Source organism: Python bivittatus, unplaced genomic scaffold (assembly GCF_059951505.1).
Source record: "Python bivittatus isolate LINGU-HERP-01145 unplaced genomic scaffold, Pbiv_v1 ctg000700_np1212, whole genome shotgun sequence".
NCBI classification, from domain to species: domain Eukaryota; kingdom Metazoa; phylum Chordata; class Lepidosauria; order Squamata; family Pythonidae; genus Python; species Python bivittatus.
In genome coordinates this window covers 59,333,243-59,352,057 of record NW_028277098.1, presented here as the reverse complement: position 1 = coordinate 59,352,057, position 18,815 = coordinate 59,333,243, and the positions used below count along the sequence as shown (strand labels likewise).

The 18,815-nt window shown below is 40.5% G+C and overlaps 1 protein-coding gene across 1 annotated transcript in view; it reads left to right on the top strand.

The window, feature by feature from the left end:
* The first annotated feature begins 1,472 nt into the window (after nt 1-1,472).
* Nucleotides 1,473-18,815, top strand: part of TFEB (transcription factor EB) — an 84,506-nt gene continuing 67,163 nt past the window's right edge. Inside the window, exon 1 of the mRNA XM_007431189.4 lies at nt 1,473-1,994. The gene's annotated coding sequence lies outside the window, so the exon portion shown is untranslated. The remainder of the gene's footprint in view (nt 1,995-18,815) is intronic.

The window sequence follows — 18,815 nt, the reverse complement described above, 5'->3', positions numbered from 1 at the left end:
CACGAAGGGGGAAATCCCAGGAACCTTGACAAAGCAGCTTCAGAGGAATTGCTGCAGAATAGTCATTGCAGTGTTTCTGCTGGAGCAGGAAGTGAACCAGTAGTTAATCGGCTCAGCTTCCTAAGTCCCCTGGAAGCCTCACAACATCATGGGGCTCAAGGGGTATTCCAAATCTGTTTTTGGCTCTTCCCTTTGCATATTGAAGGGGCTCACAGCAAGATCACCAGTTACTTAGGAGAAGGGGCTCATGATTCACAATGAGGTCATTATATGACCACCCATGTGTATGTAGGCATATTAAATCCCAATCCTCGAGATTAAAGGCTGGATTATTTAAGTGCTTTAGTGAAAGATGCTACTGATTCACAAGGAATTCATAAGCCACCTGCAGATTCAATACCATTTATGTGCATGCAAGTACATGACATGTCATAATAAACAGTTGTTGATAAGCATCAGAGACTTTTCATTCTGAAACACTGTATCAGCTCCCATTAGCTTTGGTGGGAATCATCAAAGGAACTGTTACTGATTTAATGAGCCATATATAGTTTTCCTGTTATAGAGGAACACAAGTAAACAAACAAACTTCTCTAGTGAGTGTAGCATGGTGCATTATATAAACAAGTTTGTCATAATTAATACACCCCATTGATTTCAGTGGGTTTGCTCCGATTACAATCAAAGCCTCAGTAATAACTTTCCCGTGTTACTGCACTAATTCTTATCCTTAACATCCTTGTGGTTAAGACATCCTGTTCCTATTTTTGTTTTGCTCCAATTTATTCTTATTAAAAGGAAAATCATGAGAACAACCCTCCCTTATTTGTTCAGAATCTCTCTTCCTTGATTTATCTAACCCTTAAGGGCTCTATGCCAATTTAGCTGGGAGTAATCCAGTTGAAATCAATGGGCATTTCTTCTGAGCATTCAAGTACAGGATTGCATTGTTAAATTAACCACCTTTTATTAGCTTTGGATCCAACTTATATATCTAGAAATGTTCTTATCTTTGGACCATTTTATGTATCAATATTCAGAATATCAACTTTCTTTCAGCAGCTTACATTCTCTGTCTTATGCCAGCCCCCCCCCCACCAGTTCTCCTTTCCCCGCCACAAGCCATTTCCAGTTTTTCAAACTCCTATCCATAATAAAAATAAGGTAAATATAACATGTAAAAAGTAAGTAATTTGAATATCTTTCTAATCTAAAAGCAAATGCCTAAGTTTGATGCCCCTTTAATCTTGAGGTCCAAGCCAAATAACATTTCTTGCTCCCCAGCCTCCCACATTAGCTCAGTGAACAGCCATTTCTAGTCCAAAGAAAAATATTGTATTTTAAACAATCTTATTTACCCTCTTATTTTAAGAATGCGAGTTTTTCCCGTTAAATAAATAATTACATTATGTTCTTTTAAGAGGGTGAAGACATAACATTTTAGCCTAGTATTTGGAACTGGCTATTTATTTAATTTCATTGTTTGTAAAATTGTGCAAGATGCTATTATTAAGACTATCCCATTATATGCAGAAAAGAACCAATAGTGGAAATTCTGAAAGATGCTTGGGAAACTGAAGAGGTGAATAAAAGAAAGCACACAAAAAATTCGCAATTTCTGTGAACTGTGCAATTTTAAGGCGGGAATTCTCGGAACTACATTTCCCAGCAGCCTATGCAAGAGGGGCGGAGCCAGAAATGGTTGAGTGCTGCCCTCTTTTGGGTATGCCTAGGAAGTTGAAGAACGAGAAGGTGACAGTAAATGAGGGGGACGGAGAGCTGTCTGTCAGGGGTCCCGGGACGGCGGTGAAAGTTGTAGAGGGAAGCTCCTGCAACAGGTGGACTATTGGCTGCCAAGAAGAGCGCCGAGGAGGAAACGACCGGGCAAGCAGGCGAGACCAAAGCCGAACTGAGTTCGCGAAGCGGCTTGGTAGTAGCGCGGGGTTACTTTTCTCCCTTAGAGATTACAGCGGTTTCCTGACCTTCACGGCAGGGTGAGTAAGGAAGGGCTGGAAACATTTTAGACGGGCCGGGCAGAAGTGCTGTAACATTTGCAGTGCCTCGAGCCGGTGCTACCGTGGCCGGCAGAAGTAACAGTAACCCTTGCCGCCCCCGCCCCCAAATCCGCCGGTTGGGGCGGCAGCGGTGGATCCAGCGCCTGGTTTGACCTGAAAGACGTTCGGGGTCCCTAAACCGAGCAGGTGGAAGAGGGCGAAGGGAAAGAAGATGCCGCGCAGGGCACAACCAGAGGCGGTTCGCGAGAGTCAGGGGAAGTCCCGGGGAGGGGGCGGCGGGCGAACCGGCAGACTAAGCGGAAAGGCTCAGCTCGGCGGAGGCGCCAGGCGGCTGGCCCCCTTCTCCCTCTCCTGCGAGGGGTGAGAGCGGCCCTCGAGCACCTTCAGGAAGGGCCGGCGGACCCCGGGCTGATGTCCTACCCCGGAGCACTTGTGATCACACGTGACGAAAGGGAGACGGAGTGGGAAGGAAGCGCGGGGAAGAAAAGTTCCTTGAGCCTGCCCCCGAGGCGGCGAGAGTAGCGCTTCCCAGCCGGTGGCAGAACCCGGAGCCGAGCAGCAGAGCAATTAAGGAGGAGCAAAGCGGCGAGCCGCTGACTTCGCCCGCTGCCAGGCGGAGGGGGCGAAGTGGAGAAAGGAGGAAGCGGGGCTTGGAGGTGGGGCTGGGCGGCCTCGCCTTCTCTGCAGCGCCGCCAGGAGATTACTGGGGATCCAGGGAAGCTTATATAACTCTTACTTCAGAAAGACGGGGAGCTTAAGCGGGGGCTTGTCGGCTCAGGAGGGGCTGGGGTCGGGCTAGTGGGTTCTGGCGGTTTTGCTGTTGATCCAGCAGGGAGGAGTAGGACATTCCTGTCTCCGTTTGCCCCTGGACTTCGTCCCGTTCGCTGCCGAAAGACAAATCCTGAAGAGACGAGTTTGTTTCATACTTGTAAAACGGAAGTTCCCGATGAGAAGTGCTGGAAGTCTCCTCATTAGCTTTAACTGACACTTATTATTGTTGATACAAAGTCTCGGGGAGTTCCCACGTGCGTTGGCATTAGAGGTGCGAAAAAAAATGCCGGCCGCGTCATCCACCGCCCGGCTTGCCTCCGGCGCTCTTTTGTAGTTACGCTACTTAGGTGTAATGTCTCGTGCCGGGGTGGCATCACCACGTGCCCTGCTCCCCAGACCTGTCGGGGATTAGACAGGATATAAATCTTTGCATTTTTGTAAGAAAGATGCCAGTTTCTCTTTTCGGCTCCTCTGCTCTAGTGCTTTTTAGCAGTGGTATCATATTAGAAATGTAGCTGCTGAAGGTTTTGTTTTAGCTTTCCTTGTACAAGGGAGAAAAAAATGATTGGGCTGGTAAACTTCTATCAGAACGCTGTTGTATCAGAAATGTCGCGGTAGGTTCAAAGGTTAGAACTAGGAGTAGCATACCTGGGCTGCAGAAATACAGATAATCACCAGCAAAGAAATACGGTATGCAGCAACTTAACACTTTATTGCCTTCTAGTGGTTTTCTGGATTTATGCAGCTCAGATATAATACATTAAAACCATTTCTACAAACTTAACAGCAGTAAATCTGAAGAGGGTGTGAATGTGTTTGTAGCACTGGTGCTAGTACAAGTTGTAATTCATTATTGATGCAATGCTTTAATGCTCTGCATAATCCTCAGATTTCTGAGAAGTGCTCAGAATATTTTGTTAATGCCTGTTGCTTTGAGGCCTGTATATTTTTTCTTAATGAACATGATAAGGGAAAAAACCCTGAACAGATGGTAGCTCTGTGGACATATCTTACTGTCCTTTGTGCTTTTAATTTCCTGTACCATATTTGTTTAACTTCATGCATGGCTACTTCTACCACCCGTATGGGGGCTGGGAAGACAGGTCTGTGCCTGATTTTTCTTGAGTCTATTGCTTTCCTTTCTGTTTACAGATGCTATATATGCAGGTCACGCTGTGCGGGATAAGCAGATGCAAGCAGCCTGTCCTTTCTTTGGAGAAGAGTTTGGTTTCATGGAATTAAAATGAAACATGGAGTATTGAGGATCCCCAAGGCTTGGTACCAAGTCTTGTGTCATATACACAGCCTCACAGTGGCCATAAAATCACTAGCTGAGGAATAGTAGGGGATTTTATGGCTACTATGGGCTTGTCTCAAGTTATATCTGGCTCAACACATGCAGCAGGAAACATGGTTGATCTGGTTTCTGTACTGGAGTAGGGAATATGACTTATGGGTGGAAGAGTTGAATAATTTTATTCTTGCAGCCATCGTTAATTAGTTTGGACCATAAACAGTCTCAAACCTCTGCAGAGTTGGGATGTTGATTGTTTTGGGCTGTCCCCTGATCGGACATCTTCATCCAGAAAATAAAGCCTCTTGGGGGTTTCCTTGTAGATTTTTCTGAGCAGTTGGCAAGGCTTACACTTAGAAAACATATCTGTTTTGGTCTGGATGGCATAGATTTTCAGAACTGGAGGTGAATATATTCAGTGTCTACTCTTGGTAGATATACTTTTCACCTTTTATAAGCAGGGAATGAAGACAAGTTCTTTCAAGAGCTAAGACCTACAGCCTGTTTTGGAATTGTGGTCTGTGAAATCACCTAGGGTTGGCTTCTCTGTGTGTATATTGGAAGTGATAAATGCTTCACCAAGGAATGAGGCTTTCCAAAGGCACTTTTAAAAAAGGCACTTATAAAACTAATTTTGAAAAAGTTAGGTTTACATTCTCTAGCTTTAGAAAATAATTGGCAGGATCATGATTCTTAAACAAGGTTCTAGTGATGGTTCATTAACATGCAAATTCAGGGATTTTAGATTTGGGTCAAGCATTCAATTAAGTCATAGTTTAACTATGGTTTATTGAATATATCACAGTGGCTGCCATCATGCAACATGTTGAGCCAAACAGCTTGCCAAGATGAACAACTTGCTAAACTGAACAGACTTCAGAAAATCCCATTCCTTAGTGAGGCTTAGCGTGATGTATGAATCCATTCTTAGATAGGTGGAATTGCCAAGTCCTAATATGGCTTTTGTATTTTTAAAACTTTCATTCAATGTACTAAGCAAAAAGCAGCCAAGCTATATTATTATGTAAAATATTAACACTTTAACCATGATTTGACATTGCATTTATTTAGTAAACTGTGTTTAAGCAGACTGTAGCTTAGCATGCTATGCTAACACTGCCCAGTTGTTGCACAGAAGAGAAATCCATCAGGTTTCCCTGTCATTTTGCTATATGACAGAAAAAGCTGCAGATGGTTTAAAACTGAAAGATGACTTATTTTTCCTCTTAGTCACAGTGTCTAGAAAAAGTGGTGCAAAATTGTGACCTTTCCTTTGTGCAGGTTGGAAGCATGTAGCATGAAATACTGCTAGAGTCAGCGTACCTTTCATCAGCTTTGCATTTAAGGTCTACTGAGATCCCCATAGGCAGCTAGGAAGTGTATTCAGCTAAACATGAATTGGATGGTTTAACAAGTAGATAACTGGTTTAAAAATCATGCTCAGTGTGCTCATCAGTTCTTGCTTGCTCATCAAACTGGAGAGAGCTGTCAGATTTGTATATGGCACAACATTGAGGGAAATAGTCAGTAGCTAAACAGTGAGAAATAAATCTCAGTTAGCTAGAAAATAGCAGAATTGAATTAACAGAGAGAAATGCAGAATTCTTCACTTAGGAGACAAAATTTACCTGAATATGGGGCAGAGTATCTTGCTTGGTAATAGCGCTTTTCAAAGGTCTTGGAATAATTAGTTGGTTTGCAAACTGAATATAAGCTAGCAATATGATATGATTACAGAAAAGACAAATGAAATTTTAGGCTGCATCAAGGGAAGTATAGTCTCCAAATTACAAGAAATAATCATATTATTTTATTCTGCATAGGTGAGATCCCATCTTGAGTATTCTGGCATCTCTGGGTAACATACTTTAAAAAATGTTCAGACTGGAACAGGTTCAGAAACAAGCAGTGAGAATGATTAGGAGACCAGAAATCAAATCCCATGAAGATATATTGAAAGAATTGACAAGAAATTTGATAGACCCCTTCAAATATCTAGAAAAATGTGGGTTTGGGTTGCTTTTTTTGGGGGGGGGGCTAGAGTCATATATGGACCAGTTGCAGAGGTTTGAAAAACTTGATTTGTGGCTTATTTCTTTGTTAGATTTATATCCCATCTTTCTTCTAGGAGTTCAAGGTGGCCTACATGAGGATCACTCTCCATTATTATTCCCACAACAGCAAACCTGTGTGGAAGGCTGGGCTGAGAGAGATTGATTGGCCCAAAGTAACCCAATGAATTTCCATGGGTGGGGTAGACTTGAATCTGGACCTTCTCTCCACAGTGGGTCTCTTATTATCTATGAATTGTGGTGTGACCAACAAAATGTTGAGTTGTCCAACAATCTATAGTTCAGGACAGTGTGTGAATTTAGTCATAGTATTGAAATAATTGTTTATAATTAATGTATCTTCCTCTTTTTAAACAATATAAGCAGTATTTCTCATATAACCTAAAATAACATGGGAGAGCTCAGTGGAATTTGAATGGATGCATTAATACGTTCATTTTTCATTATTTGGTGCTATTTCAGAGCTTGATATTGAATCCATACAGATCTTTCACAACAGCTATGAAAATACATATTATTGGACAACCTTGCTATTCTTTCTTGTTGACAGGGCTAATGTATATTTATTTTTATGTATATATAAAAAGCTACATGATTAATTAGCCAGATATTATGCAACTGAAGCAACTATTCATGCTATCTTGGTATCAAAGGAGAGATGCCAAATTATTACAAAGACCAAAAGGAGATGACTCTAAATGTTGACTCACTAAATGATAGGTAATTGGCAGAGCTAATTTGATCTCACAAAATAAAAACTTGCTATTGCTTGTTTTAAAGCTTCACTGTAATATGCCTAGGGGTATATTATCAATCCCAGAAGTATTCATTGTGCCACCAATATAATTTTACACAAGGATTATTCAAACACAGCACAAATGTTGTCACCACATGCTAGAACTTTGACTCATTCTGTCCCTTCTCCTATTATATCCAGTGAATTTCTCTTCCCTTGGTGCCAGGGTTTTTTATATTAGTTAATATTCTCTGCCATAGATATACTGCTTAAACTAATATTTTTAAAAGGAATGATTGAAGAGGTGTACTTATATTAAATTTAATATTACATTCTATTTTCAGAGTTCAGAGGTGAATCTTGCTTTTTATATATCCAAAATAGCACCCACTGACTAGAGAAAAACATTGACAGATTTGCAGGAGCAGATGATCTGAAGAAATAGAAAGAAATATTTAAGCAATAAATGCTGTTGGTGGGCAGGCCAGCCCAATAAGAACTGAACTTTGTCCATGGACAAGGAATACTCTCTGCTGGGGGAGCAGCAAATGGGAAAGAGAATGGAGTATTTTGGGGAAAAAAATTGCCTGATATTAAGTATTTATTACACTTTATTTTATTTTTTATTCTACATTTATGAGGCCTCTCAACTCCAGACAACTTAGAGTAGTGTGCAAGAATAAAAACAGGAAAGAAAACAAGCCAATTAGCAAAAAATGATTAGCCCAGAGGGGGAAACCCCACGTTCTTTTAACACAATGGCATCCTTGAGCCCCCCACCCATCTTAGACCAAAGTCTGGGAAAAGAGCCAGGTCTTAAGGGCTCATCTAAAGGACACAGGATGGGGGGGATATTGTTCCAGAGGGGAGGCACCATAACAGAGGAGGCACACTTTCTGAGTTATATCAGATTTTTGTGGATAGAACCTGGACTGACGACATAGGACAGGGAGAAACCAAAGAACCTATGGAGAACCTATAGTCCCTCAAATAAATGGGCCTTAAGCCACATAGGGCATTTTAGCACTTATATAACTAGCACTTTGAATTGTGCCTGGAAGTTTACTGGTAACCAGCACAGCTCACAGAGCCCAGGTGTTACATAGATATAAAAAGGCATATCCATTACTGCCTGCACTGTGGCATTCAGGACCAGTTGCAGCTTCTGAATAGTCTTCAGGGCAGCACCATGTAGACTGCATTGTAAAGTCTGTACACAAGGTGACCAAGGTGTGAGTGACCAGCTTCCCAATCCAGGAATGGGCTCATCAAGATGGATCTGTGCAAAGACCCTCCTGGCCACAGCTTCCATTGTTTTTTGAGCTGGAGCTGAAAGTTCAGGAGGACCCCCAGGTTATGTACCAGTCCCGAATGGGGAAGTGCAGTCCCATCCAGAATTAAAGTTTGAAAGTTCCAGACCCAAGTGGCCCCAATACCCCCAGCCACTCAGTCTTGCTAGGATTGAGCCTGAGTCTGTTCCTCCCCATCCAGACCTCAGTAGCCTCCTGGCATTGGGACAAGACTTTGACAGCATCACTTGGTCAACTTGGGATTGAGATGCATGGCTAGCTATCATTAGGGTACTGATGATACCTGGCCCTAAATTGACAAATGACCCTGAACTGAAGGGTGACCTCATCTGGTGGTTTTATGTAGATGTTAAGCAGGAGGGATAAGAGCAGATCAGGGGCTTTGGGCTTGATCTCTCCCCTCTTGTCAATACTGACTGCAACCTGTGACAAAGGAGGAGAACCACTGCAGAATAGTGTTCTCCACACCCAGTTCCCATAGACAGTCCAGTAGACAATCCAAAAGGAATAATAATAATAATAATAATAATAATAATAATAATAATAATAATAATTCCACCTGACTCCCAGCAACTCTATAACAAATTACAGTATAAAAAGCCAATAAGAGATCAAAAAGGAGCAGTACAGTTGCGTTACTTCTGTCCTAGCTCCACCAAAGGTTATCAAGAAGAACAATCAATGCCAACTCTACAGTATACTGTGCCCTGGCCTGAAACTCAACTGAAACGGGCTAGATAATCTTTTCTCCAGGGCCCACTGAAGATAAAGTCCAACCACCTTCTTGACAACCCTTCTCCTAAGAGGAGGGGTTGGAGATTTGATGAAAATTGTTGGGTGTGAAGACTTCTTGAGGAGCGGGTGAAGAACTACCTGTCCTTCAAAGAAGTCACTACTTGTATCCTGTCTTTCTGTAAGAGCTCATGGGTTTATCCAGGGTTCTCCTTTCGGTTTATCCCAACTGCAACAAGTTGTAAAATAAGTTGAACTAAGAGAGAATGACTGGCCCAAAGGCTGGCCCAAAGGCATCCAGTCAGTTCAAGGCCAACGGTGGACTTGAACCTGGGTCTCCCTGGTCCTAGTCTAACATCTTCACCACCGCACAAGACTGGCTCTCAACAACAAACAGAAACAATCCACATTGGAATGTTTTGCTGCAGCCCCCACTTTAACTTCTATTCCAGAAATGTACAGTTCCATAAAACACACCAGTCATTTCAGAATATCCTTTCTCTCTATTTTGTGAAACTATTTCCATTGTTTCACTGTAAATGTTGCTGTTTTTTAAAAATCTGATGTGCGTTCCTGGTACGTGCAGATATTTGCCTTCCACTTTCAATATATAGATATTGAGGATACTTTCCAAGTGACACTGGATGGCCCAAATCCAGGAATTCTTATCTGCAGGAAGCTGCAGGAGGGTGCAGATGTAATTTCATTTTCCCCCTTTCATTCCATGTGTCTTTATTTTCAATCTATAGTTATATCTTAATATGTGATGCTTAATATCCAGACTGGTTTCATTCTCCAGTGTGGATTTATGAAATAAATGTTGCTGTTCTCTGGAAACAAAAAGAACAGTCAAATCCTCTCATTTCCTTCCCAAAGGCCAGAGTGATTAGTCATCTGTGTTTGTATGTGAATGATACCCCTGGCTGTATTAACTAAAACTTTTTTTTAAAAATCCAATTTATAACAGTCAGTTGTAATATAAAATAGTACTGAAGAAGGGAGCATGAGATGATTTTCAAGAAGAAAACCTTTTTTTCCCCTCACTTTTGTTTTAAAATTCTCACTTTTGTTTTAACCTCTCCCATCAACACAACTACCATAATACTGTCTGATGGGAAGAAAATTCAAATGTTCCTGTGCAGTCAGGATTCAAGTATTGGATAACTGGCAATTTCCTTCAGTCATCTGACCTGGTGTGGTTTTGATCTCACCTTTGAATTTTGTAACAGATCATTCAGTCAAAAGATGTACAGTATATGTGCATACCAACAGGCCTAAATGGCATATGAGACTTTGTTTAACAAGCTGCTGTTGTCTAAATTTGTACAACTCACTAAGCCATAAATCAGGTTTACAAATTACAGTGCTGTGTTTACAAATGGAGCAAAGTAATTTAAACAGCCTACACAATATTGCTTGATGCAATGGACAATCCAGGATTGTTGTAATCCTATAATGTTGATATTGTAGCAGCATTTCTTAATACAGAATCCTTTTAAAATATCTGGTCAAGAACTAGGATGGCATTGCAATTTTCTCTCATTGCTCAGATTGTACAAACTTTAGAAATCTGTAATGCTGAACAGGCTTTGGTGAAACCTAATGATTTTTGTTCACTGCTTTAATGGCATTAGTTGAGTTTTCCAGAGTTGCCTAGCAGCTGTATAGTGCATTTGGCACAAAGCCTACTGGGTGAACGGCTGACAGAGATATGGACATCATGTTTTGGAGTAATTGACTCTAAGCTCTCTTTTAAATCGGACAGGCAGACTTTTTCTCAGGCAAAGCCTTGAATTGTTTATAGATATGGTAGTGAGGTTCCACCGGTATTTATTTATTTGATGTGATTTGGCACCACTCCATTCAAAAGCAACTTTGGATGGCTCAGAGTATATTTCCTCTGTGTGTGTGTAGGTGGGTCAGGAACAGGGATATTATAGTAATGATTTCTGTGATTTGGGTTTTCCAGTAGATTTTCCAGCTGTTTACTGAGAAACTATCAAAAGGCTTGCTTACAGAATTAAGGTTCAGAGGGAGTTCTTGCTGGATATTTATCCTGAGAAATGACATATGCTTTCCTTCACAGAAAGTTATTTCAGAGTATTTTAATCAGCAGAAAGATATACCTTTCTTAGATTCTACAGATTCTATGAAATGGTATATCTGTAAAATAATGAAAAATAGATACATCTTTCTGGCCAATAGCATGCTTGATTTCTCAACTGAAAAAAATGCAGGAAGGGGAGTAAACTTTCTATGAAAATATTCACATGTCTGAGACTCAGATTTCTTTTCATTTAATTTAAAGCTGTCCATATTTTAACATACAGAAGAGAATGTTTCGCATAGAAGAACAAATGTTTTGGCAGCCAATTTTTAGATGAACTATCAAAACTTAACTATTTTCAACAGATTATCAACTGATTTTAACCACTGTATTAGTTCTCCTTCTAATAGAGTGAGAGAGGGTGGGAAAGCATAGATGAGTAAGACTACTTACCTTCCTGTTTTTTACTGCTAACGTACAAAAGGAGAACTTAAGGATCTCTTGCATGTGAGGCAATCTGTAGAATCAAAATTCAGGAGGGGAATGGGTTTGTCCTACTGAGGAGACATCATCACATTTTCCTATGATTCTGTGTTGTAGATGTACAGTATACCATTTTAAATGAAAAGTATACCATTTTGTATTTTGAGCAGAGAAGAATGTCTTGGCAATTTTTCCCATTCACCATGCTTTTAATTGAGAGCCAGTTTGGTGTAGTGGTGAAAAGCACTGGGCTAGAAACTGGGAGGGGAGACAGTTGAGTTCCAGTCCTGCCTTATGCACAAAGCCAGTGGGTGACTTTGGGCCAGTCACTCTCAGCCCTAGGAAGAAGGCAATGGCTAACCATTTCCAAAAACATTGCCAAGAAAACTGCATGGACTTGTGCCTGACTTGACATACAAAAAAATTCTAATAAGGACCAGATATATATTTTTCCCCATGTGTTGAAAATGTGTTAGGAAATGGAGTTATGTCCACCTCTGGTCATCCTTCTAATCACAGAATTTTTCCTCAATTCTTCCTCCCTTTTTTTTCCTGCCTCCCCCCTCCCCCTGATATCTCTCTGTCTCACAACAAACTCTTCTGCTAACCCTAACCCCCTTTTTTTTGTTTTGGAAAGTTAGAATTGTTTAGCTCTTGCCAGTTGGTTACTTTTCACTCTTTAGCTGTTATATTTAATTTACCCACCTTTTAAAAAACTTCAGAATGTGTTTTAATTGTACTACAATCCCAGCAAGATAGACTAGCTTGAAAGATGATGACTGCTGTAAGTTTCATAGCTGAACACTAATTTGAACTTAGATCTTCCATATCCAGAATATGGCTAACTAATAGCCAAAACTTAAATTTCATTCTCTAATTTTTTCTCTCAATCCTAGTTTTTTTAAAAAAGGGCTGGGAATCCCAGCACAATCTTGAACGTAATTGCTCAGAAGTATGTTTCATTGTATATTGTATTTGGGCTTTCTTCTGGGCAAATATAAATGTATACAATTGCTAACTAGTGCCATTTCCAACCACTGTTGTGATGATATAAAGGTTGTCTGCATTACTGATATGTCAGCAGAGTGATGACTGAATGATACTGTAAGACCATCACCAGTGAGGAAATGGGCTAAATATGAGAACTGCCCCAAACTTTCCTTACTATTTGATAGTTACTCTTTAATATAACAGTGTCTTTCCCTGCAACCCTAATCAGTCCATGGAGGTTTTAAGCAAGTACAACTTAAGGAGTTGGCCATAGAAGTTATGATTATTTTGCTCGGTTGCAGAATTGACTCTGGCACAGGTCAGCAGCTCTGAAACCAGCTGAGTTTTGACGGTGCTTAGTAAGTTCCCCTCTTAAATTGCAGAGCAGGCCTGGGCATCAGTAGGTGGGACAAATGACATCACACAAATTGTGACATTTGCATCATGACATGACTGACACATGTCATGTAATTTGTGTCATTTCCATGATGACATTGTGATATGCATGATGTCATTGTGGATGCCACTAGATGGTATGGGAACTACTGAAACTGTGGGAGGAAGGCATTTTCAAGTTTACTTTTAGTGACTTGGGATATTTTTTGTATGCTCACCACTGAGCTACACTTTATATACAGTATAATACGTAGAAAGGTATATATTATGGTAATAAATGTTTCTGTCTGTCTTTTCAGCTTAAATGTGAACAATATTGATTTGTAATGTGGGCATTTTAAACATTCTTTGTGATTACACACTGCTCAGTCTTATGGTATTGTGCCCTTGTCATTACACTTTAGTGTCTTCCAGATTACTGCAAGCCTCAAATATGTGCAATGGTTGCACAAGATTCTGATACTTTCCTCCCAAGGATGAAGGTCTGTTTGAAACTTGGTATTATTCCATTATTCACATAATCAGTCTTCTACAGTGGCCCTGCTAGGCAATAATAAGTGTTGGAGGATGATACATCTAGAGGATGTACATCAGGTTGGGGAAGATTAATCTTGTATGATTGTAACAACGCATGTTTGACTTTTAAGTCTCCAGGACTGGATTACACCCCAAGGTGCTAAAGGAACTAGCAGGTGTGATCTCAGAAGAACCACTGTCAGTAACCTTTGATAATTCCTGGAGTACAAGGAAATTGCCAAAGATCAAGAAAGAGCTAATGTTGTTTCAATCTTTAAGAAAGGAAAAAAAGTGAACCCAGGAAACTACATACCACTCAGCTTGACATCAGTACCTGGGAAAATCCTAGACAATATCAAGCGATGTGTTTGCAAGCACTTAGAAAGGAACAAGGTGATTAATAGAAGCCAGCATAGGATTGTTAAAAATAGGTCATGCCAGACAACTCGTACTGCTTTTGGGGGGAACAAAGTACTAGATTAGTAGTCCAAGGGAATTCTGTGGGTGTAATGTACTTTGACTTCAGTAAGGCATTTGATAAAGCTGACAGCCTCCTTGATAAAATGGAACAAATGGATTTGCAGTTAGTTGAACAACTGTGCCCAACTCTTTGTCCTTAAATGTCTATATGGAGGGGAGTATGCAGTGGGATACCTTGGGGTTCTGTCCTGAGCCCAGTGCTCTTCAAGATTTTCATAAATGATTTAGATGAGGGGATGCTCATCAGATTTACAGGCAACACAAAACTTGGGAGATTGCTAAAACCTCAGAAGATAGGCAAAAGAATCTTGATAGACTTAAGCATTGGGCCTTATTGTATAATATGCAGGTCAGTAGTAAGAACTGCAAGGTTCAGCACTTAGGTGAGAAAGGCCAGATGCACATGTATGAAATATGGGGTGCCTGGCTCAGCACTACTACTTGTGATAAGGATTTGGTGTCCTGGTAGAACACTGATTAAGCATGAACTAGCAGTGTGCTGCAGCTGATAAAAGAGGCAATGTAATCTTGAGCTTCATCAACAGAGGTATAGTGGGAAGTGATAGTTCTAGGCTACACAGGTTCAGAGCATACCTGGAATATTGCATCCAGTTTCAGTTACCACAATTCAAGAACAATGCTGAGGAAGTGGAAAGAGTGCAGAAAAGAGCGGCAAAGATGATGAGGAGCTTGGAGGGTAAATCCTGTGAAGAACAGTTTAAATTTCTGGGCATGTGTAGCTTAAAGAAGAGAAGACTAAGGGGAGACATGATAGTGGTCTTCCAATACTTGAAGGGCTGTCACAGGGAAGAGGATTTATTCTCCATAGCGCTCAAGGATAGGACTAGAACCGATGAGTGGGAGTTTTACAGAGGGAGATCCAAACTCGAGGAATTTTCTGGCTGTTTGAGCTCTTAAGCAGTGGAACAGCTTACTTCCTGGAATCATGGGTGATCCATTACTTGAGGTTTTCAAGCAAAGAGTGGACAGCCATTTGTCTGTAGAAGGATTCCTGCTGTGGGCAGGGGGCTGTACTAGAAGACCTCCAAAGTCCCTCCCAACCCTATGATTCTGTGATTTCAGATGGCAGAGCCTCAAGCTATGATTCTGTATACTAAGCTAGGATTTAAGCATAATTTATATTAGGTAAGAACTGGGCCTGTGGCTGTTCTTAAAGAAGCACATGGTATGAAAGTATGTCCTTTCCATAGATATTGTTGAAACTCTGAGCCTCTTTCCAGAACACTGGGGTCAGAAAAATAACCAGTTGCCACAAAATAACTACTAGGGCCATTTTCTCACTTGAGACTTATAGCATCTTTCAGAGTTATCCAGCTATCATTGTTCCAATATAATAATAATGAGAAGATTCTTTCTATCACCTCAACAATGGCTAAGGGATGCTGGAAGATGTTATAAGTCACTAGATTTACGAAGTTTAATATAAACTTAGAATGGTGGGATAATAAGAAAAAAGTTAAGCTAAAATTAATGGAAAGGAAATAGAGGGAAGTTGTTTGAAGTTGTGTAGTAGTTCTGTGGTAGTGTTTGGAAAAGAATACAACTTTCTTGCATCTTTGGCCTTGTTTGCTTCACCACACTTTTTACTTGGTAGCATGAATTGGCATTTCACTTCAGAGACATGACTGAGTTTGGCTTTGTATGGTTTGTAGGCAGAGAAAGTGCAACCAAACTGGCTAATATTTTTTCCTGGCTATAATTCACATTGCATTTTGGGGAGTTGCACTTAGATCAGTCCCAACTGTCCTCTGGGGCTGGGAAACTTGTGGGGCACCTTACAGGTGCAGAATATGCCATGTTCATAATGAGATAGCATTATACTGCCGCTTAGGGATCAAGGACAGAACAAAATAGTGAGCTCCCATAACTGGAGTGTAGAGACTGGCAAAAATTAAGCAGGAAACATGATTATTTGCAGACCTAAACAGCTAATGAAGATTAAATAGGCCTTGGCTTTTTAAATTAATCCATATATTACTCTATTGCACTACACTTAGCCCATATTATCTAGATTATAATAATTCACAAGTGCTAAATTCTGTAGTATATAAATGCGTAACATGTAGCTCTTTTGTTGGTTTTTTTGTTCGCAAGTATCAACATATGTGGGTAATCCTGAAAGAGACATTGTGCCCTTAAACGTCCCTGATGCCAGCTGTGCAGGTGACCCTCCAAATGTCCCTTTTTAAAGGAAAGAAAGAAACCCCTGGTCCATCTAGTCCAGCAGTCTGTTCTCGCAGTGGCCAGCCAAGTGCACAAGGAAGCCCACTAGTCTCCTAGCAGATGGACTTCAGAGGCAGTCATGCTGCCATCCAGGCTAATAGCCATTAATTCCCATGACTTCCATGAATTGGTCCAACTCTTTTTTGAAGACAGCCAAGCTGATAGCTAGCACCACAACTTGTGGTAGTACATCCTATGGTCACGTAACACTCTTAACCACATCAACTAAACACCTAGCAGATGTATTTGCATCGCATCCCAAGCTTCATTTGTGTTAAACTTGATTAGGTTTTTTTGTCACTTAGCAGGTAGTGTGAGGCTAGCTTGTTTGTTATGATTAAAAAAAGTGTTAATTTGGTAGCCAGGTTAAGTATACTTTGTAAACACGGCAAGTGTGTAAACAAAATACAAAATTCTGTATAATAAAATACAGAAGAACAGCCACTTGCTTTGTGTTTCATGTAACATGTAGTTTAGCTCTGATATTGCTAACATTCAGGAAAAGCTTTGCTTTAAGTGAGCAACAGTGTAGGAGAAATTATATACACACAGTATATAAATAAGCAGGCCTGGGAATCCCAGATTGATACAGAACTCACCAAGTAGTTTGTTTGAATGTATAGTTGTCACCAGGGAAGTGGGGGTGTAGTGGGTTTGTATTTGTGGTTTTATTTCTGTAAGCTGCCTGGAATCACCGTGAGTGAGTTGGGCGGCCATATAAATTGCTATGAATAAATAAACAAACAGACTGATTTAGGATGAAAAAAATGTTTTCAAGTTGACAGTATCTGTTTTTCCATTTTTCTACCCACTCCTCTTCTTCTGATGTTTTGAACATCACCTGCTTGCTCAAGACTTGAGCATGAGACGATTTTCCTCATTTTGCTTGTGTGTTCCCAAGAAAAACATGCAAAATGCTTTTTTAAATGGTTACCTCCATTCTTTCAATTTTTTTTAAGGGTGTACAACATAGAACTAGAGGATTGCAGTTAGATTGGTAGGTAAACTAGGATACTTGGCTGTAAGTTTCAATAATTTGTCCTGAGAATCTGTGTTTTCAAATCAATTTCATGACATATTATTAGAGATTCCAATCCGGTAAATTTTATAAACCATTGTTTCCAGTTTCACTCTTAATAGAAAACCTGCTTGATTTGTGTTTATTGAACTTTGAATTGGATAAGCCTAAGTTTTCTTTGTCTGTGTTCATGGTACACCTGTGCTGGGAACTGGATTCCCCAAATGTCATGCTAGGTTTTTTTGGCCTCACAGCAGCTTTCAATACCATCAGCCATAGTATCTTTCTGACTGCCTAGTAGGGCTGGAGATTGGTGGCACTGCTTTTCAATGGCTGCAGTCCTTCCTATCAGACTATTTTCAGAAGAAGTTCCCATGGGACTAATATTTAACATCTAAGCCATTGGCCTGTGGTATCCCAGAGGGTCACATCTTGTCCCCTATTGTAGAGAATCAGGGAGATGATCTTGAGGGAAATAGATAAGAACTGTTACATAAGCAAAGAGAGCTGAAACATTCCTTAAGTCCTGGGAAACAAGATAGTCTTTGGAAGAAATTTGGGCAGGCTCCTCCCTGATTCTCTACACCTATGCTTTTCTGTAGCTACATGAAACAGGTGGGAGAAGTCATCCAGAGCTCTTGAGTGAGGTGTCAAGAACATGCTGATGACTCTTAGCATTACTGCTGCTTGCCATCTGACTCCAGAAAAGCAGGCATTTCCCTTGACAATAGCTAAGATGAACAAACTGACATTAAATCCAGACAAATGAAGCTATTATTGGTTGGGAAGCAGAGCTCTGGAATGACTGTTTCAAATAGAGTTGCAGTTTTCTTGAGACAGCAGGTATGGGAACAATCTTTGGCTTGTATTTGTGCATGGATTCCAGACAGCAAGAGTGGCAAGTAGTGCATTTGCCCAATTAAGTTTGGTGCAGCAGATGTGGCTGTCCCTGAGCCAGTTATCCATGCCTAAGTTGCATCCTGACTTTCAAGAAAAGGCATAGATGTCCAGAAACCACAATGTTTGAGGTGTCCTACAAAGCTCTTGGACATGTGCTTTGCATAAAGCTACAGTTGAGGAAAGTCCAGAAACTTAGCAAAATGTGAAAGCCAGGCTGCTAACTGATACAAAATAGTGAGAATACATTACACCTATGCTGAAATGCTCCTATCATTTAACAGTGAAATAAGAGCTGTTTTTAAAGAGGTCATCCAGTAAATATGGCAGCAGAAAAGCATCAAGGTAGGGTGTGAAGTGTTAGCGGCCTATTCTGCTCTGTGTTACTGTCTGCTGGCCTGACATACAGGGGATTTCCCCTTTCAGTCCATCTGTTTCCCCTTCAATCATTTGAGTTGAATGTAAAAGCACAATGAGAAGATGCTTCCGCTCTGCATCTAAGCTTGTGCTGTGAGAAGTAATATATAAATAAAAAGTTTTATTGCTATCATTCTGTTCTTTCCATCACTTCCTTCTGTGCCTCATAAAATTGCAAAATCTGAGGAATTGGTCACCATTTTATATTCTTCACAATATGCCAGTGTGTTTGCTGTTGCTGCCATTGCAGTAGTGACAAAATAAATAAATAAGAATTATGTTAAGTTAAATAAGCACACACAAACAAACAAAAACCCTTTGCTGATTGACCAAGGAATTGTTGAATGGTTCATCCTACCACTGGAGAATTTAGGGCAATTTTTTTTTTCCCTGCACA